Source organism: Schistocerca serialis, unplaced genomic scaffold (genome assembly GCF_023864345.2).
Source record: "Schistocerca serialis cubense isolate TAMUIC-IGC-003099 unplaced genomic scaffold, iqSchSeri2.2 HiC_scaffold_967, whole genome shotgun sequence".
Taxonomy (NCBI): Eukaryota; Metazoa; Arthropoda; class Insecta; order Orthoptera; family Acrididae; genus Schistocerca; species Schistocerca serialis.
Genome location: NW_026048592.1, coordinates 1 through 20,810, shown reverse-complemented (window position 1 = coordinate 20,810; position 20,810 = coordinate 1). Strand labels below are relative to the sequence as shown.

The window sequence follows — 20,810 nt, the reverse complement described above, 5'->3', positions numbered from 1 at the left end:
CATTGGACGCTGATGGAACAGAAGACACTTGAAGGTAAGGTAACACTTCTTTTTTCTGTTCATCTCGAGCACGATCTGGAAAGCTCGGACGAAATTTGTGTTCTCTTTAATTCAGAATGTGGAGATATTTCCTTCACGCATATGAAAGTATAATGCTTCATTATTTAAGCTAGATTGAAAAGTTTAGGGAAAGTAATTAATTCGTTTAGGCTGCACCACTACTTGGTAGCACTGTCAAGACAATGCCATTGCCATCTAATGGCAACACAGCTTGCTGCAGATTAATTTTGCGGCATTTCATAAATGATTAATATCTTATGACTATGGTGACGCTATGAGTAGTTTTATATGTGCAAACATTTGAAACTGCTGCAGGCATTACATTCACCCTTCTCTGCCTCTTTGCTTGGACATGGAGTAAGTAAGGATAAATTAAATTGCTTGTTTTTGAAGTAGTAACGGTTCTGAAGTGTAAAGAAATGATTTTAAACAATACAGTGTATTTTTTTTTCCGAATGTAGTGATTCAACAACGAATTTATTTATTTATTCCTACCTATCTCTGCAATTAGTGTACGTGAGTATTTCATTGGAATTGTTGCAATCGAAACCGAGCTTAATAATTTCATGCGGCCGTTTGCAGTCCTCCTCGTGCTTTAATTGCTCATTTCCAAGCGTTATTTTAGGTTGCCTGCAAAGTTGTCAGATGAAACACAACCACTGCGACGAAAGGCCATTCCTTGGAGCAGGTAGACGCCAACTGCGGCGGGAAACTGTCGTGGCCAGGAAGATATTCACTGTGTGTGGAAGTTGAGTGAGGATCCGAAGCTGACTTGCCAGCACACGTTGCAGCATTCACTCGCCAACGGCAACGGGGTAAGAAAAGGGTGCAAATACGCCGGTTCTCGTCCGATCACCGACGTTGGGCTTGGATGGGTGGCCGCCTCGCCTGGGAGCACAGGGCGCTGTTGGCTAGAATCTATGTTCCTCGTTTTCGGTGCAGCTCGTCATGCTATTTCCTCCGATTCACATCCCCGCAAGCTCCTCAAGTGCCGCAAGTCTGCAAGTCCCGAGACGCTACGCTAGACGCTTGCTTCCGGCCCCTCATGTACCATGCCACAGGCGCCAAAGCGTTCGGCTGGCCGATGGCCCCTGTACTCCCCGCTCGCGCCACAGCAGTCACTGTGCTTGCAGGGAATGCCGCGCCGCCGAATAACGTTTGGCGCGCAATCCGTTTATGGACAGAGAATGCTAAAAGGGGCCGTTCGACCGTTAATACGGAAATCGTAGCCAAGTTAGATGGCGTGAGCCATCTCGCGGCTGCCGCTGTTATTACGAGCGCGCGTGCCACGCGGTTGAAGAGCAGTGCGCTGGCTCTGGCTTTCGACGCCGTTTCCTAGTGTATTTTGTCGCTTCTAGTGGAGGCATCATCGGTTATGAGAAGCTGGTAAATCACTCACAGTACAGTAGTTATCGCCCAACACGAGGAGAAGCTTTGATTGTAATGGAGATTAGCACCGGGACAGCGCGAACGCAGTCCCGACTACCAAAAATTATGCGCCCGAGTTACTCGCATTTGGAGTAATCGCGGGGGTCAGCTCGACCGAAGTGCAATGGACAAGCCTCACCCCGGAGGAACCGCCTTCATGATCACGGTATCCTCTACGCCAGGTAAGTATGCTTCTCCTCGGCCACAGGCGAATATTTGTAATGCGTCGCGCTATCGTAGTGGAACGAGAACTCTTGACGTTGTTGCATTCGGCGAAGAGCATGGTGCCGTGAATGTACTTGCTTCCTGAGAAACGCGCTGTTGGCCGTCGAGTTAGCAGGCAGACAGGCGCAATAACGGCCTTCTGCAGAAAGCGATGCAGTTTTCGTGCGGAAGACATCGCGACTCGCGGCGCCGGCCGTTGCTGGGGTTAAGTTACTGCACCCTCCGGGAGATGGCGGGCCATGTCGGGGTTACCGCCTTCGAGCCACCCTCTCCGCCTGAAAGTCGCCCTCTTTCTCGGCCGGTGTCAAAACGGCAAATGAGATTTGCTGAATGACTGTTTCTTCCCGCCACAGTGCAAGCCACAAAATCAATTATTTCTCTTACCTTTGCTCCCTCCGTGGGAGCCCATAGTGCTAGGAAATACGGCAGCATTGTCAATCGCCCTTGTCTGTCGCTGAGCAACCGAAGGACCAAGCTCAGACTATCAGATGTTCTAAGGAAGCTGTATGCACTCGTGGGTGTTGTACACGAGGGACAAACATCACGTCAGCAGGCTCTTAAGGGAAGGCAATAATCAGCAAAAACTGCAACTTACCCCATTGGACGCTGATGGAACAGAAGACACTTGAAGGTAAGGTAACACTTCTTTTTTCTGTTCATCTCGAGCACGATCTGGAAAGCTCGGACGAAATTTGTGTTCTCTTTAATTCAGAATGTGGAGATATTTCCTTCACGCATATGAAAGTATAATGCTTCATTATTTAAGCTAGATTGAAAAGTTTAGGGAAAGTAATTAATTCGTTTAGGCTGCACCACTACTTGGTAGCACTGTCAAGACAATGCCATTGCCATCTAATGGCAACACAGCTTGCTGCAGATTAATTTTGCGGCATTTCATAAATGATTAATATCTTATGACTATGGTGACGCTATGAGTAGTTTTATATGTGCAAACATTTGAAACTGCTGCAGGCATTACATTCACCCTTCTCTGCCTCTTTGCTTGGACATGGAGTAAGTAAGGATAAATTAAATTGCTTGTTTTTGAAGTAGTAACGGTTCTGAAGTGTAAAGAAATGATTTTAAACAATACAGTGTATTTTTTTTTTCCGAATGTAGTGATTCAACAACGAATTTATTTATTTATTCCTACCTATCTCTGCAATTAGTGTACGTGAGTATTTCATTGGAATTGTTGCAATCGAAACCGAGCTTAATAATTTCATGCGGCCGTTTGCAGTCCTCCTCGTGCTTTAATTGCTCATTTCCAAGCGTTATTTTAGGTTGCCTGCAAAGTTGTCAGATGAAACACAACCACTGCGACGAAAGGCCATTCCTTGGAGCAGGTAGACGCCAACTGCGGCGGGAAACTGTCGTGGCCAGGAAGATATTCACTGTGTGTGGAAGTTGAGTGAGGATCCGAAGCTGACTTGCCAGCACACGTTGCAGCATTCACTCGCCAACGGCAACGGGGTAAGAAAAGGGTGCAAATACGCCGGTTCTCGTCCGATCACCGACGTTGGGCTTGGATGGGTGGCCGCCTCGCCTGGGAGCACAGGGCGCTGTTGGCTAGAATCTATGTTCCTCGTTTTCGGTGCAGCTCGTCATGCTATTTCCTCCGATTCACATCCCCGCAAGCTCCTCAAGTGCCGCAAGTCTGCAAGTCCCGAGACGCTACGCTAGACGCTTGCTTCCGGCCCCTCATGTACCATGCCACAGGCGCCAAAGCGTTCGGCTGGCCGATGGCCCCTGTACTCCCCGCTCGCGCCACAGCAGTCACTGTGCTTGCAGGGAATGCCGCGCCGCCGAATAACGTTTGGCGCGCAATCCGTTTATGGACAGAGAATGCTAAAAGGGGCCGTTCGACCGTTAATACGGAAATCGTAGCCAAGTTAGATGGCGTGAGCCATCTCGCGGCTGCCGCTGTTATTACGAGCGCGCGTGCCACGCGGTTGAAGAGCAGTGCGCTGGCTCTGGCTTTCGACGCCGTTTCCTAGTGTATTTTGTCGCTTCTAGTGGAGGCATCATCGGTTATGAGAAGCTGGTAAATCACTCACAGTACAGTAGTTATCGCCCAACACGAGGAGAAGCTTTGATTGTAATGGAGATTAGCACCGGGACAGCGCGAACGCAGTCCCGACTACCAAAAATTATGCGCCCGAGTTACTCGCATTTGGAGTAATCGCGGGGGTCAGCTCGACCGAAGTGCAATGGACAAGCCTCACCCCGGAGGAACCGCCTTCATGATCACGGTATCCTCTACGCCAGGTAAGTATGCTTCTCCTCGGCCACAGGCGAATATTTGTAATGCGTCGCGCTATCGTAGTGGAACGAGAACTCTTGACGTTGTCGCATTCGGCGAAGAGCATGGTGCCGTGAATGTACTTGCTTCCTGAGAAACGCGCTGTTGGCCGTCGAGTTAGCAGGCAGACAGGCGCAATAACGGCCTTCTGCAGAAAGCGATGCAGTTTTCGTGCGGAAGACATCGCGACTCGCGGCGCCGGCCGTTGCTGGGGTTAAGTTACTGCACCCTCCGGGAGATGGCGGGCCATGTCGGGGTTACCGCCTTCGAGCCACCCTCTCCGCCTGAAAGTCGCCCTCTTTCTCGGCCGGTGTCAAAACGGCAAATGAGATTTGCTGAATGACTGTTTCTTCCCGCCACAGTGCAAGCCACAAAATCAATTATTTCTCTTACCTTTGCTCCCTCCGTGGGAGCCCATAGTGCTAGGAAATACGGCAGCATTGTCAATCGCCCTTGTCTGTCGCTGAGCAACCGAAGGACCAAGCTCAGACTATCAGATGTTCTAAGGAAGCTGTATGCACTCGTGGGTGTTGTACACGAGGGACAAACATCACGTCAGCAGGCTCTTAAGGGAAGGCAATAATCAGCAAAAACTGCAACTTACCCCATTGGACGCTGATGGAACAGAAGACACTTGAAGGTAAGGTAACACTTCTTTTTTCTGTTCATCTCGAGCACGATCTGGAAAGCTCGGACGAAATTTGTGTTCTCTTTAATTCAGAATGTGGAGATATTTCCTTCACGCATATGAAAGTATAATGCTTCATTATTTAAGCTAGATTGAAAAGTTTAGGGAAAGTAATTAATTCGTTTAGGCTGCACCACTACTTGGTAGCACTGTCAAGACAATGCCATTGCCATCTAATGGCAACACAGCTTGCTGCAGATTAATTTTGCGGCATTTCATAAATGATTAATATCTTATGACTATGGTGACGCTATGAGTAGTTTTATATGTGCAAACATTTGAAACTGCTGCAGGCATTACATTCACCCTTCTCTGCCTCTTTGCTTGGACATGGAGTAAGTAAGGATAAATTAAATTGCTTGTTTTTGAAGTAGTAACGGTTCTGAAGTGTAAAGAAATGATTTTAAACAATACAGTGTATTTTTTTTTCCGAATGTAGTGATTCAACAACGAATTTATTTATTTATTCCTACCTATCTCTGCAATTAGTGTACGTGAGTATTTCATTGGAATTGTTGCAATCGAAACCGAGCTTAATAATTTCATGCGGCCGTTTGCAGTCCTCCTCGTGCTTTAATTGCTCATTTCCAAGCGTTATTTTAGGTTGCCTGCAAAGTTGTCAGATGAAACACAACCACTGCGACGAAAGGCCATTCCTTGGAGCAGGTAGACGCCAACTGCGGCGGGAAACTGTCGTGGCCAGGAAGATATTCACTGTGTGTGGAAGTTGAGTGAGGATCCGAAGCTGACTTGCCAGCACACGTTGCAGCATTCACTCGCCAACGGCAACGGGGTAAGAAAAGGGTGCAAATACGCCGGTTCTCGTCCGATCACCGACGTTGGGCTTGGATGGGTGGCCGCCTCGCCTGGGAGCACAGGGCGCTGTTGGCTAGAATCTATGTTCCTCGTTTTCGGTGCAGCTCGTCATGCTATTTCCTCCGATTCACATCCCCGCAAGCTCCTCAAGTGCCGCAAGTCTGCAAGTCCCGAGACGCTACGCTAGACGCTTGCTTCCGGCCCCTCATGTACCATGCCACAGGCGCCAAAGCGTTCGGCTGGCCGATGGCCCCTGTACTCCCCGCTCGCGCCACAGCAGTCACTGTGCTTGCAGGGAATGCCGCGCCGCCGAATAACGTTTGGCGCGCAATCCGTTTATGGACAGAGAATGCTAAAAGGGGCCGTTCGACCGTTAATACGGAAATCGTAGCCAAGTTAGATGGCGTGAGCCATCTCGCGGCTGCCGCTGTTATTACGAGCGCGCGTGCCACGCGGTTGAAGAGCAGTGCGCTGGCTCTGGCTTTCGACGCCGTTTCCTAGTGTATTTTGTCGCTTCTAGTGGAGGCATCATCGGTTATGAGAAGCTGGTAAATCACTCACAGTACAGTAGTTATCGCCCAACACGAGGAGAAGCTTTGATTGTAATGGAGATTAGCACCGGGACAGCGCGAACGCAGTCCCGACTACCAAAAATTATGCGCCCGAGTTACTCGCATTTGGAGTAATCGCGGGGGTCAGCTCGACCGAAGTGCAATGGACAAGCCTCACCCCGGAGGAACCGCCTTCATGATCACGGTATCCTCTACGCCAGGTAAGTATGCTTCTCCTCGGCCACAGGCGAATATTTGTAATGCGTCGCGCTATCGTAGTGGAACGAGAACTCTTGACGTTGTCGCATTCGGCGAAGAGCATGGTGCCGTGAATGTACTTGCTTCCTGAGAAACGCGCTGTTGGCCGTCGAGTTAGCAGGCAGACAGGCGCAATAACGGCCTTCTGCAGAAAGCGATGCAGTTTTCGTGCGGAAGACATCGCGACTCGCGGCGCCGGCCGTTGCTGGGGTTAAGTTACTGCACCCTCCGGGAGATGGCGGGCCATGTCGGGGTTACCGCCTTCGAGCCACCCTCTCCGCCTGAAAGTCGCCCTCTTTCTCGGCCGGTGTCAAAACGGCAAATGAGATTTGCTGAATGACTGTTTCTTCCCGCCACAGTGCAAGCCACAAAATCAATTATTTCTCTTACCTTTGCTCCCTCCGTGGGAGCCCATAGTGCTAGGAAATACGGCAGCATTGTCAATCGCCCTTGTCTGTCGCTGAGCAACCGAAGGACCAAGCTCAGACTATCAGATGTTCTAAGGAAGCTGTATGCACTCGTGGGTGTTGTACACGAGGGACAAACATCACGTCAGCAGGCTCTTAAGGGAAGGCAATAATCAGCAAAAACTGCAACTTACCCCATTGGACGCTGATGGAACAGAAGACACTTGAAGGTAAGGTAACACTTCTTTTTTCTGTTCATCTCGAGCACGATCTGGAAAGCTCGGACGAAATTTGTGTTCTCTTTAATTCAGAATGTGGAGATATTTCCTTCACGCATATGAAAGTATAATGCTTCATTATTTAAGCTAGATTGAAAAGTTTAGGGAAAGTAATTAATTCGTTTAGGCTGCACCACTACTTGGTAGCACTGTCAAGACAATGCCATTGCCATCTAATGGCAACACAGCTTGCTGCAGATTAATTTTGCGGCATTTCATAAATGATTAATATCTTATGACTATGGTGACGCTATGAGTAGTTTTATATGTGCAAACATTTGAAACTGCTGCAGGCATTACATTCACCCTTCTCTGCCTCTTTGCTTGGACATGGAGTAAGTAAGGATAAATTAAATTGCTTGTTTTTGAAGTAGTAACGGTTCTGAAGTGTAAAGAAATGATTTTAAACAATACAGTGTATTTTTTTTTCCGAATGTAGTGATTCAACAACGAATTTATTTATTTATTCCTACCTATCTCTGCAATTAGTGTACGTGAGTATTTCATTGGAATTGTTGCAATCGAAACCGAGCTTAATAATTTCATGCGGCCGTTTGCAGTCCTCCTCGTGCTTTAATTGCTCATTTCCAAGCGTTATTTTAGGTTGCCTGCAAAGTTGTCAGATGAAACACAACCACTGCGACGAAAGGCCATTCCTTGGAGCAGGTAGACGCCAACTGCGGCGGGAAACTGTCGTGGCCAGGAAGATATTCACTGTGTGTGGAAGTTGAGTGAGGATCCGAAGCTGACTTGCCAGCACACGTTGCAGCATTCACTCGCCAACGGCAACGGGGTAAGAAAAGGGTGCAAATACGCCGGTTCTCGTCCGATCACCGACGTTGGGCTTGGATGGGTGGCCGCCTCGCCTGGGAGCACAGGGCGCTGTTGGCTAGAATCTATGTTCCTCGTTTTCGGTGCAGCTCGTCATGCTATTTCCTCCGATTCACATCCCCGCAAGCTCCTCAAGTGCCGCAAGTCTGCAAGTCCCGAGACGCTACGCTAGACGCTTGCTTCCGGCCCCTCATGTACCATGCCACAGGCGCCAAAGCGTTCGGCTGGCCGATGGCCCCTGTACTCCCCGCTCGCGCCACAGCAGTCACTGTGCTTGCAGGGAATGCCGCGCCGCCGAATAACGTTTGGCGCGCAATCCGTTTATGGACAGAGAATGCTAAAAGGGGCCGTTCGACCGTTAATACGGAAATCGTAGCCAAGTTAGATGGCGTGAGCCATCTCGCGGCTGCCGCTGTTATTACGAGCGCGCGTGCCACGCGGTTGAAGAGCAGTGCGCTGGCTCTGGCTTTCGACGCCGTTTCCTAGTGTATTTTGTCGCTTCTAGTGGAGGCATCATCGGTTATGAGAAGCTGGTAAATCACTCACAGTACAGTAGTTATCGCCCAACACGAGGAGAAGCTTTGATTGTAATGGAGATTAGCACCGGGACAGCGCGAACGCAGTCCCGACTACCAAAAATTATGCGCCCGAGTTACTCGCATTTGGAGTAATCGCGGGGGTCAGCTCGACCGAAGTGCAATGGACAAGCCTCACCCCGGAGGAACCGCCTTCATGATCACGGTATCCTCTACGCCAGGTAAGTATGCTTCTCCTCGGCCACAGGCGAATATTTGTAATGCGTCGCGCTATCGTAGTGGAACGAGAACTCTTGACGTTGTCGCATTCGGCGAAGAGCATGGTGCCGTGAATGTACTTGCTTCCTGAGAAACGCGCTGTTGGCCGTCGAGTTAGCAGGCAGACAGGCGCAATAACGGCCTTCTGCAGAAAGCGATGCAGTTTTCGTGCGGAAGACATCGCGACTCGCGGCGCCGGCCGTTGCTGGGGTTAAGTTACTGCACCCTCCGGGAGATGGCGGGCCATGTCGGGGTTACCGCCTTCGAGCCACCCTCTCCGCCTGAAAGTCGCCCTCTTTCTCGGCCGGTGTCAAAACGGCAAATGAGATTTGCTGAATGACTGTTTCTTCCCGCCACAGTGCAAGCCACAAAATCAATTATTTCTCTTACCTTTGCTCCCTCCGTGGGAGCCCATAGTGCTAGGAAATACGGCAGCATTGTCAATCGCCCTTGTCTGTCGCTGAGCAACCGAAGGACCAAGCTCAGACTATCAGATGTTCTAAGGAAGCTGTATGCACTCGTGGGTGTTGTACACGAGGGACAAACATCACGTCAGCAGGCTCTTAAGGGAAGGCAATAATCAGCAAAAACTGCAACTTACCCCATTGGACGCTGATGGAACAGAAGACACTTGAAGGTAAGGTAACACTTCTTTTTTCTGTTCATCTCGAGCACGATCTGGAAAGCTCGGACGAAATTTGTGTTCTCTTTAATTCAGAATGTGGAGATATTTCCTTCACGCATATGAAAGTATAATGCTTCATTATTTAAGCTAGATTGAAAAGTTTAGGGAAAGTAATTAATTCGTTTAGGCTGCACCACTACTTGGTAGCACTGTCAAGACAATGCCATTGCCATCTAATGGCAACACAGCTTGCTGCAGATTAATTTTGCGGCATTTCATAAATGATTAATATCTTATGACTATGGTGACGCTATGAGTAGTTTTATATGTGCAAACATTTGAAACTGCTGCAGGCATTACATTCACCCTTCTCTGCCTCTTTGCTTGGACATGGAGTAAGTAAGGATAAATTAAATTGCTTGTTTTTGAAGTAGTAACGGTTCTGAAGTGTAAAGAAATGATTTTAAACAATACAGTGTATTTTTTTTTCCGAATGTAGTGATTCAACAACGAATTTATTTATTTATTCCTACCTATCTCTGCAATTAGTGTACGTGAGTATTTCATTGGAATTGTTGCAATCGAAACCGAGCTTAATAATTTCATGCGGCCGTTTGCAGTCCTCCTCGTGCTTTAATTGCTCATTTCCAAGCGTTATTTTAGGTTGCCTGCAAAGTTGTCAGATGAAACACAACCACTGCGACGAAAGGCCATTCCTTGGAGCAGGTAGACGCCAACTGCGGCGGGAAACTGTCGTGGCCAGGAAGATATTCACTGTGTGTGGAAGTTGAGTGAGGATCCGAAGCTGACTTGCCAGCACACGTTGCAGCATTCACTCGCCAACGGCAACGGGGTAAGAAAAGGGTGCAAATACGCCGGTTCTCGTCCGATCACCGACGTTGGGCTTGGATGGGTGGCCGCCTCGCCTGGGAGCACAGGGCGCTGTTGGCTAGAATCTATGTTCCTCGTTTTCGGTGCAGCTCGTCATGCTATTTCCTCCGATTCACATCCCCGCAAGCTCCTCAAGTGCCGCAAGTCTGCAAGTCCCGAGACGCTACGCTAGACGCTTGCTTCCGGCCCCTCATGTACCATGCCACAGGCGCCAAAGCGTTCGGCTGGCCGATGGCCCCTGTACTCCCCGCTCGCGCCACAGCAGTCACTGTGCTTGCAGGGAATGCCGCGCCGCCGAATAACGTTTGGCGCGCAATCCGTTTATGGACAGAGAATGCTAAAAGGGGCCGTTCGACCGTTAATACGGAAATCGTAGCCAAGTTAGATGGCGTGAGCCATCTCGCGGCTGCCGCTGTTATTACGAGCGCGCGTGCCACGCGGTTGAAGAGCAGTGCGCTGGCTCTGGCTTTCGACGCCGTTTCCTAGTGTATTTTGTCGCTTCTAGTGGAGGCATCATCGGTTATGAGAAGCTGGTAAATCACTCACAGTACAGTAGTTATCGCCCAACACGAGGAGAAGCTTTGATTGTAATGGAGATTAGCACCGGGACAGCGCGAACGCAGTCCCGACTACCAAAAATTATGCGCCCGAGTTACTCGCATTTGGAGTAATCGCGGGGGTCAGCTCGACCGAAGTGCAATGGACAAGCCTCACCCCGGAGGAACCGCCTTCATGATCACGGTATCCTCTACGCCAGGTAAGTATGCTTCTCCTCGGCCACAGGCGAATATTTGTAATGCGTCGCGCTATCGTAGTGGAACGAGAACTCTTGACGTTGTCGCATTCGGCGAAGAGCATGGTGCCGTGAATGTACTTGCTTCCTGAGAAACGCGCTGTTGGCCGTCGAGTTAGCAGGCAGACAGGCGCAATAACGGCCTTCTGCAGAAAGCGATGCAGTTTTCGTGCGGAAGACATCGCGACTCGCGGCGCCGGCCGTTGCTGGGGTTAAGTTACTGCACCCTCCGGGAGATGGCGGGCCATGTCGGGGTTACCGCCTTCGAGCCACCCTCTCCGCCTGAAAGTCGCCCTCTTTCTCGGCCGGTGTCAAAACGGCAAATGAGATTTGCTGAATGACTGTTTCTTCCCGCCACAGTGCAAGCCACAAAATCAATTATTTCTCTTACCTTTGCTCCCTCCGTGGGAGCCCATAGTGCTAGGAAATACGGCAGCATTGTCAATCGCCCTTGTCTGTCGCTGAGCAACCGAAGGACCAAGCTCAGACTATCAGATGTTCTAAGGAAGCTGTATGCACTCGTGGGTGTTGTACACGAGGGACAAACATCACGTCAGCAGGCTCTTAAGGGAAGGCAATAATCAGCAAAAACTGCAACTTACCCCATTGGACGCTGATGGAACAGAAGACACTTGAAGGTAAGGTAACACTTCTTTTTTCTGTTCATCTCGAGCACGATCTGGAAAGCTCGGACGAAATTTGTGTTCTCTTTAATTCAGAATGTGGAGATATTTCCTTCACGCATATGAAAGTATAATGCTTCATTATTTAAGCTAGATTGAAAAGTTTAGGGAAAGTAATTAATTCGTTTAGGCTGCACCACTACTTGGTAGCACTGTCAAGACAATGCCATTGCCATCTAATGGCAACACAGCTTGCTGCAGATTAATTTTGCGGCATTTCATAAATGATTAATATCTTATGACTATGGTGACGCTATGAGTAGTTTTATATGTGCAAACATTTGAAACTGCTGCAGGCATTACATTCACCCTTCTCTGCCTCTTTGCTTGGACATGGAGTAAGTAAGGATAAATTAAATTGCTTGTTTTTGAAGTAGTAACGGTTCTGAAGTGTAAAGAAATGATTTTAAACAATACAGTGTATTTTTTTTTCCGAATGTAGTGATTCAACAACGAATTTATTTATTTATTCCTACCTATCTCTGCAATTAGTGTACGTGAGTATTTCATTGGAATTGTTGCAATCGAAACCGAGCTTAATAATTTCATGCGGCCGTTTGCAGTCCTCCTCGTGCTTTAATTGCTCATTTCCAAGCGTTATTTTAGGTTGCCTGCAAAGTTGTCAGATGAAACACAACCACTGCGACGAAAGGCCATTCCTTGGAGCAGGTAGACGCCAACTGCGGCGGGAAACTGTCGTGGCCAGGAAGATATTCACTGTGTGTGGAAGTTGAGTGAGGATCCGAAGCTGACTTGCCAGCACACGTTGCAGCATTCACTCGCCAACGGCAACGGGGTAAGAAAAGGGTGCAAATACGCCGGTTCTCGTCCGATCACCGACGTTGGGCTTGGATGGGTGGCCGCCTCGCCTGGGAGCACAGGGCGCTGTTGGCTAGAATCTATGTTCCTCGTTTTCGGTGCAGCTCGTCATGCTATTTCCTCCGATTCACATCCCCGCAAGCTCCTCAAGTGCCGCAAGTCTGCAAGTCCCGAGACGCTACGCTAGACGCTTGCTTCCGGCCCCTCATGTACCATGCCACAGGCGCCAAAGCGTTCGGCTGGCCGATGGCCCCTGTACTCCCCGCTCGCGCCACAGCAGTCACTGTGCTTGCAGGGAATGCCGCGCCGCCGAATAACGTTTGGCGCGCAATCCGTTTATGGACAGAGAATGCTAAAAGGGGCCGTTCGACCGTTAATACGGAAATCGTAGCCAAGTTAGATGGCGTGAGCCATCTCGCGGCTGCCGCTGTTATTACGAGCGCGCGTGCCACGCGGTTGAAGAGCAGTGCGCTGGCTCTGGCTTTCGACGCCGTTTCCTAGTGTATTTTGTCGCTTCTAGTGGAGGCATCATCGGTTATGAGAAGCTGGTAAATCACTCACAGTACAGTAGTTATCGCCCAACACGAGGAGAAGCTTTGATTGTAATGGAGATTAGCACCGGGACAGCGCGAACGCAGTCCCGACTACCAAAAATTATGCGCCCGAGTTACTCGCATTTGGAGTAATCGCGGGGGTCAGCTCGACCGAAGTGCAATGGACAAGCCTCACCCCGGAGGAACCGCCTTCATGATCACGGTATCCTCTACGCCAGGTAAGTATGCTTCTCCTCGGCCACAGGCGAATATTTGTAATGCGTCGCGCTATCGTAGTGGAACGAGAACTCTTGACGTTGTCGCATTCGGCGAAGAGCATGGTGCCGTGAATGTACTTGCTTCCTGAGAAACGCGCTGTTGGCCGTCGAGTTAGCAGGCAGACAGGCGCAATAACGGCCTTCTGCAGAAAGCGATGCAGTTTTCGTGCGGAAGACATCGCGACTCGCGGCGCCGGCCGTTGCTGGGGTTAAGTTACTGCACCCTCCGGGAGATGGCGGGCCATGTCGGGGTTACCGCCTTCGAGCCACCCTCTCCGCCTGAAAGTCGCCCTCTTTCTCGGCCGGTGTCAAAACGGCAAATGAGATTTGCTGAATGACTGTTTCTTCCCGCCACAGTGCAAGCCACAAAATCAATTATTTCTCTTACCTTTGCTCCCTCCGTGGGAGCCCATAGTGCTAGGAAATACGGCAGCATTGTCAATCGCCCTTGTCTGTCGCTGAGCAACCGAAGGACCAAGCTCAGACTATCAGATGTTCTAAGGAAGCTGTATGCACTCGTGGGTGTTGTACACGAGGGACAAACATCACGTCAGCAGGCTCTTAAGGGAAGGCAATAATCAGCAAAAACTGCAACTTACCCCATTGGACGCTGATGGAACAGAAGACACTTGAAGGTAAGGTAACACTTCTTTTTTCTGTTCATCTCGAGCACGATCTGGAAAGCTCGGACGAAATTTGTGTTCTCTTTAATTCAGAATGTGGAGATATTTCCTTCACGCATATGAAAGTATAATGCTTCATTATTTAAGCTAGATTGAAAAGTTTAGGGAAAGTAATTAATTCGTTTAGGCTGCACCACTACTTGGTAGCACTGTCAAGACAATGCCATTGCCATCTAATGGCAACACAGCTTGCTGCAGATTAATTTTGCGGCATTTCATAAATGATTAATATCTTATGACTATGGTGACGCTATGAGTAGTTTTATATGTGCAAACATTTGAAACTGCTGCAGGCATTACATTCACCCTTCTCTGCCTCTTTGCTTGGACATGGAGTAAGTAAGGATAAATTAAATTGCTTGTTTTTGAAGTAGTAACGGTTCTGAAGTGTAAAGAAATGATTTTAAACAATACAGTGTATTTTTTTTTCCGAATGTAGTGATTCAACAACGAATTTATTTATTTATTCCTACCTATCTCTGCAATTAGTGTACGTGAGTATTTCATTGGAATTGTTGCAATCGAAACCGAGCTTAATAATTTCATGCGGCCGTTTGCAGTCCTCCTCGTGCTTTAATTGCTCATTTCCAAGCGTTATTTTAGGTTGCCTGCAAAGTTGTCAGATGAAACACAACCACTGCGACGAAAGGCCATTCCTTGGAGCAGGTAGACGCCAACTGCGGCGGGAAACTGTCGTGGCCAGGAAGATATTCACTGTGTGTGGAAGTTGAGTGAGGATCCGAAGCTGACTTGCCAGCACACGTTGCAGCATTCACTCGCCAACGGCAACGGGGTAAGAAAAGGGTGCAAATACGCCGGTTCTCGTCCGATCACCGACGTTGGGCTTGGATGGGTGGCCGCCTCGCCTGGGAGCACAGGGCGCTGTTGGCTAGAATCTATGTTCCTCGTTTTCGGTGCAGCTCGTCATGCTATTTCCTCCGATTCACATCCCCGCAAGCTCCTCAAGTGCCGCAAGTCTGCAAGTCCCGAGACGCTACGCTAGACGCTTGCTTCCGGCCCCTCATGTACCATGCCACAGGCGCCAAAGCGTTCGGCTGGCCGATGGCCCCTGTACTCCCCGCTCGCGCCACAGCAGTCACTGTGCTTGCAGGGAATGCCGCGCCGCCGAATAACGTTTGGCGCGCAATCCGTTTATGGACAGAGAATGCTAAAAGGGGCCGTTCGACCGTTAATACGGAAATCGTAGCCAAGTTAGATGGCGTGAGCCATCTCGCGGCTGCCGCTGTTATTACGAGCGCGCGTGCCACGCGGTTGAAGAGCAGTGCGCTGGCTCTGGCTTTCGACGCCGTTTCCTAGTGTATTTTGTCGCTTCTAGTGGAGGCATCATCGGTTATGAGAAGCTGGTAAATCACTCACAGTACAGTAGTTATCGCCCAACACGAGGAGAAGCTTTGATTGTAATGGAGATTAGCACCGGGACAGCGCGAACGCAGTCCCGACTACCAAAAATTATGCGCCCGAGTTACTCGCATTTGGAGTAATCGCGGGGGTCAGCTCGACCGAAGTGCAATGGACAAGCCTCACCCCGGAGGAACCGCCTTCATGATCACGGTATCCTCTACGCCAGGTAAGTATGCTTCTCCTCGGCCACAGGCGAATATTTGTAATGCGTCGCGCTATCGTAGTGGAACGAGAACTCTTGACGTTGTCGCATTCGGCGAAGAGCATGGTGCCGTGAATGTACTTGCTTCCTGAGAAACGCGCTGTTGGCCGTCGAGTTAGCAGGCAGACAGGCGCAATAACGGCCTTCTGCAGAAAGCGATGCAGTTTTCGTGCGGAAGACATCGCGACTCGCGGCGCCGGCCGTTGCTGGGGTTAAGTTACTGCACCCTCCGGGAGATGGCGGGCCATGTCGGGGTTACCGCCTTCGAGCCACCCTCTCCGCCTGAAAGTCGCCCTCTTTCTCGGCCGGTGTCAAAACGGCAAATGAGATTTGCTGAATGACTGTTTCTTCCCGCCACAGTGCAAGCCACAAAATCAATTATTTCTCTTACCTTTGCTCCCTCCGTGGAGCCCATAGTGCTAGGAAATACGGCAGCATTGTCAATCGCCCTTGTCTGTCGCTGAGCAACCGAAGGACCAAGCTCAGACTATCAGATGTTCTAAGGAAGCTGTATGCACTCGTGGGTGTTGTACACGAGGGACAAACATCACGTCAGCAGGCTCTTAAGGGAAGGCAATAATCAGCAAAAACTGCAACTTACCCCATTGGACGCTGATGGAACAGAAGACACTTGAAGGTAAGGTAACACTTCTTTTTTCTGTTCATCTCGAGCACGATCTGGAAAGCTCGGACGAAATTTGTGTTCTCTTTAATTCAGAATGTGGAGATATTTCCTTCACGCATATGAAAGTATAATGCTTCATTATTTAAGCTAGATTGAAAAGTTTAGGGAAAGTAATTAATTCGTTTAGGCTGCACCACTACTTGGTAGCACTGTCAAGACAATGCCATTGCCATCTAATGGCAACACAGCTTGCTGCAGATTAATTTTGCGGCATTTCATAAATGATTAATATCTTATGACTATGGTGACGCTATGAGTAGTTTTATATGTGCAAACATTTGAAACTGCTGCAGGCATTACATTCACCCTTCTCTGCCTCTTTGCTTGGACATGGAGTAAGTAAGGATAAATTAAATTGCTTGTTTTTGAAGTAGTAACGGTTCTGAAGTGTAAAGAAATGATTTTAAACAATACAGTGTATTTTTTTTTTCCGAATGTAGTGATTCCAACAACGAATTTATTTATTTATTCCTACCTATCTCTGCAATTAGTGTACGTGAGTATTTCATTGGAATTGTTGCAATCGAAACCGAGCTTAATAATTTCATGCGGCCGTTTGCAGTCCTCCTCGTGCTTTAATTGCTCATTTCCAAGCGTTATTTTAGGTTGCCTGCAAAGTTGTCAGATGAAACACAACCACTGCGACGAAAGGCCATTCCTTGGAGCAGGTAGACGCCAACTGCGGCGGGAAACTGTCGTGGCCAGGAAGATATTCACTGTGTGTGGAAGTTGAGTGAGGATCCGAAGCTGACTTGCCAGCACACGTTGCAGCATTCACTCGCCAACGGCAACGGGGTAAGAAAAGGGTGCAAATACGCCGGTTCTCGTCCGATCACCGACGTTGGGCTTGGATGGGTGGCCGCCTCGCCTGGGAGCACAGGGCGCTGTTGGCTAGAATCTATGTTCCTCGTTTTCGGTGCAGCTCGTCATGCTATTTCCTCCGATTCACATCCCCGCAAGCTCCTCAAGTGCCGCAAGTCTGCAAGTCCCGAGACGCTACGCTAGACGCTTGCTTCCGGCCCCTCATGTACCATGCCACAGGCGCCAAAGCGTTCGGCTGGCCGATGGCCCCTGTACTCCCCCGCTCGCGCCACAGCAGTCACTGTGCTTGCAGGGAATGCCGCGCCGCCGAATAACGTTTGGCGCGCAATCCGTTTATGGACAGAGAATGCTAAAAGGGGCCGTTCGACCGTTAATACGGAAATCGTAGCCAAGTTAGATGGCGTGAGCCATCTCGCGGCTGCCGCTGTTATTACGAGCGCGCGTGCCACGCGGTTGAAGAGCAGTGCGCTGGCTCTGGCTTTCGACGCCGTTTCCTAGTGTATTTTTGTCGCTTCTAGTGGAGGCATCATCGGTTATGAGAAGCTGGTTAAATCACTCACAGTACAGTAGTTATCGCCCAAACACGAGGAGAAGCTTTGATTGTAATGGAGATTAGCACCGGGACAGCGCGAACGCAGTCCCGACTACCAAAAATTATGCGCCCGAGTTACTCGCATTTGGAGTAATCGCGGGGGTCAGCTCGACCGAAGTGCAATGGACAAGCCTCACCCCGGAGGAACCGCCTTCATGATCACGGTATCCTCTACGCCAGGTAAGTATGCTTCTCCTCGGCCACAGGCGAATATTTGTAATGCGTCGCGCTATCGTAGTGGAACGAGAACTCTTGACGTTGTCGCATTCGGCGAAGAGCATGGTGCCGTGAATGTACTTGCTTCCTGAGAAACGCGCTGTTGGCCGTCGAGTTAGCAGGCAGACAGGCGCAATAACGGCCTTCTGCAGAAAGCGATGCAGTTTTCGTGCGGAAGACATCGCGACTCGCGGCGCCGGCCGTTGCTGGGGTTAAGTTACTGCACCCTCCGGGAGAATGGCGGGCCATGTCGGGGTTACCGCCTTCGAGCCACCCTCTCCGCCTGAAAGTCGCCCCTCTTTCTCGGCCGGTGTCAAAACGGCAAATGAGATTTGCTGAATGACTGTTTCTTCCCGCCACAGTGCAAGCCACAAAAATCAAATTATTTCTCTTACCTTTGCTCCCTCCGTGGGAGCCCATAGTGCTAGGAAATACGGCAGCATTGTCAATCGCCCTTGTCTGTCGCTGAGCAACCGAAGGACCAAGCTCAGACTATCAGATGTTCTAAGGAAGCTGTATGCACTCGTGGGTGTTGTACACGAGGGACAAACATCACGTCAGCAGGCTCTTAAGGGAAGGCAATAATCAGCAAAAACTGCAACTTACCCCATTGGACGCTGATGGAACAGAAGACACTTGAAGGTAAGGTAACACTTCTTTTTTCTGTTCATCTCGAGCACGATCTGGAAAGCTCGGACGAAATTTGTGTTCTCTTTAATTCAGAATGTGGAGATATTTCCCTTCACGCATATGAAAGTATAATGCTTCATTATTTAAGCTAGATTGAAAAGTTTAGGGAAAGTAATTAATTCGTTTAGGCTGCACCACTACTTGTAGCACTGTCAAGACAATGCCATTGCCATCTAATGGCAACACAGCTTGCTGCAGATTAATTTTGCGGCATTTCATAAATGATTAATATCTTATGACTATGGTGGACGCTATGAGTAGTTTTATATGTGCAAACATTTGAAACTGCTGCAGGCATTACATTCACCCTTCTCTGCCTCTTTGCTTGGACATGGAGTAAGTAAGGATAAATTAAATTGCTTGTTTTGAAGTAGTAACGGTTCTGAAGTGTAAAGAAATGATTTTAAACAATACAGTGTATGTTTTTTTTCCGAATGTAGTGATTCAACAACGAATTTATTTATTTATTCCTACCTATCTCTGCAATTAGTGTACGTGAGTATTTCATTGGAATTGTTGCAATCGAAACCGAGCTTAATAATTTCATGCGGCCGTTTGCAGTCCTCCTCGTGCTTTAATTGCTCATTTCCAAGCGTTATTTTAGGTTGCCTGCAAAGTTGTCAGATGAAACACAACCACTGCGACGAAAGGCCATTCCTTGGAGCAGGTAGACGCCAACTGCGGCGGGAAACTGTCGTGGCCAGGAAGATATTCACTGTGTGTGGAAGTTGAGTGAGGATCCGAAGCTGACTTGCCAGCACACGTTGCAGCATTCACTCGCCAACGGCAACGGGGTAAGAAAAGGGTGCAAATACGCCGGTTCTCGTCCGATCACCGACGTTGGGCTTGGATGGGTGGCCGCCTCGCCTGGGAGCACAGGGCGCTGTTGGCTAGAATCTATGTTCCTCGTTTTCGGTGCAGCTCGTCATGCTATTTCCTCCGATTCACATCCCCGCAAGCTCCTCAAGTGCCGCAAGTCTGCAAGTCCCGAGACGCTACGCTAGACGCTTGCTTCCGGCCCCTCATGTAACCATGCCACAGGCGCCAAAGCGTTCGGCTGGCCGATGGCCCCTGTACTCCCCGCTCGCGCCACAGCAGTCACTGTGCTTGCAGGGAATGCCGCGCCGCCGAATAACGTTTGGCGCGCAAATCCGTTTATGGACAGAGAATGCTAAAAGGGGCCGTTCGACCGTTAATACGGAAATCGTAGCCAAGTTAGATGGCGTGAGCCATCTCGCGGCTGCCGCTGTTATTACGAGCGCGCGTGCCACGCGGTTGAAGAGCAGTGCGCTGGCTCTGGCTTTCGACGCCGTTTCCTAGTGTATTTTGTCGCTTCTAGTGGAGGCATCATCGGTTATGAGAAGCTGGTAAATCACTCACAGTACAGTAGTTATCGCCCAACACGAGGAGAAGCTTTGATTGTAATGGAGATTAGCACCGGACAGCGCGAACGCAGTCCCGACTACCAAAAATTATGCGCCCGAGTTACTCGCATTTGGAGTAATCGCGGGGGTCAGCTCGACCGAAGTGCAATGGACAAGCCTCACCCCGGAGGAACCGCCTTCATGATCACGGTATCCTCTACGCCAGGTAAGTATGCTTCTCCTCGGCCACAGGCGAATATTTGTAATGCGTCGCGCTATCGTAGTGGAACGAGAACTCTTGACGTTGTCGCATTCGGCGAAGAGCATGGTGCCGTGAATGTACTTGCTTCCTGAGAAACGCGCTGTTGGCCGTCGAGTTAGCAGGCAGACAGGCGCAATAACGGCCTTCTGCAGAAAAGCGATGCAGTTTTCGTGCGGAAGACATCGCGACTCGCGGCGCCGGCCCGTTGCTGGGGTTAAGTTACTGCACCCTCCGGGAGATGGCGGGCCATGTCGGGGTTACCGCCTTCGAGCCACCCTCTCCGCCTGAAAGTCGCCCTCTTTCTCGGCCGGTGTCAAAACGGCAAATGAGATTTTGCTGAATGACTGTTTCTTCCCGCCACAGTGCAAGCCACAAAATCAATTATTTCTCTTACCTTTGCTCCCTCCGTGGGAGCCATAGTGCTAGGAAATACGGCAGCATTGTCAATCGCCCTTGTCTGTCGCTGAGCAACCGAAGGACCAAGCTCAGACTATCAGATGTTCTAAGGAAGCTGTATGCACTCGTGGGTGTTGTACACGAGGGACAAACATCACGTCAGCAGGCTCTTAAGGGAAGGCAATAATCAGCAAAAACTGCAACTTACCCCATTGG

The 20,810-nt window shown here is 49.6% G+C and overlaps 9 non-coding genes across 9 annotated transcripts; all 9 read right to left on the bottom strand.

The window, feature by feature from the left end:
• Positions 1-1,515: 1,515 nt before the first annotated feature.
• On the bottom strand, positions 1,516-1,678 carry LOC126453834 (U1 spliceosomal RNA). The gene has a single exon (XR_007585104.1). It is a non-coding gene; the product is annotated as a U1 spliceosomal RNA (small nuclear RNA).
• A 2,148-nt stretch (positions 1,679-3,826) lies between these two features.
• LOC126453833 (U1 spliceosomal RNA) lies at positions 3,827-3,989 on the bottom strand. The gene has a single exon (XR_007585103.1). It is a non-coding gene; the product is annotated as a U1 spliceosomal RNA (small nuclear RNA).
• A 2,147-nt stretch (positions 3,990-6,136) lies between these two features.
• LOC126453832 (U1 spliceosomal RNA) lies at positions 6,137-6,299 on the bottom strand. The gene has a single exon (XR_007585102.1). It is a non-coding gene; the product is annotated as a U1 spliceosomal RNA (small nuclear RNA).
• Positions 6,300-8,446: 2,147 nt separating this feature from the next.
• LOC126453847 (U1 spliceosomal RNA) lies at positions 8,447-8,609 on the bottom strand. Its single transcript, XR_007585116.1, has one exon. It is a non-coding gene; the product is annotated as a U1 spliceosomal RNA (small nuclear RNA).
• A 2,147-nt stretch (positions 8,610-10,756) lies between these two features.
• On the bottom strand, positions 10,757-10,919 carry LOC126453846 (U1 spliceosomal RNA). The gene has a single exon (XR_007585115.1). It is a non-coding gene; the product is annotated as a U1 spliceosomal RNA (small nuclear RNA).
• Positions 10,920-13,066: 2,147 nt separating this feature from the next.
• Positions 13,067-13,229, bottom strand: LOC126453845 (U1 spliceosomal RNA). Its single transcript, XR_007585114.1, has one exon. It is a non-coding gene; the product is annotated as a U1 spliceosomal RNA (small nuclear RNA).
• A 2,147-nt stretch (positions 13,230-15,376) lies between these two features.
• On the bottom strand, positions 15,377-15,539 carry LOC126453843 (U1 spliceosomal RNA). The gene has a single exon (XR_007585112.1). It is a non-coding gene; the product is annotated as a U1 spliceosomal RNA (small nuclear RNA).
• Positions 15,540-17,691: 2,152 nt separating this feature from the next.
• LOC126453831 (U1 spliceosomal RNA) lies at positions 17,692-17,854 on the bottom strand. The gene has a single exon (XR_007585101.1). It is a non-coding gene; the product is annotated as a U1 spliceosomal RNA (small nuclear RNA).
• A 2,154-nt stretch (positions 17,855-20,008) lies between these two features.
• On the bottom strand, positions 20,009-20,170 carry LOC126453842 (U1 spliceosomal RNA). Its single transcript, XR_007585111.1, has one exon. It is a non-coding gene; the product is annotated as a U1 spliceosomal RNA (small nuclear RNA).
• Positions 20,171-20,810: the final 640 nt, after the last annotated feature.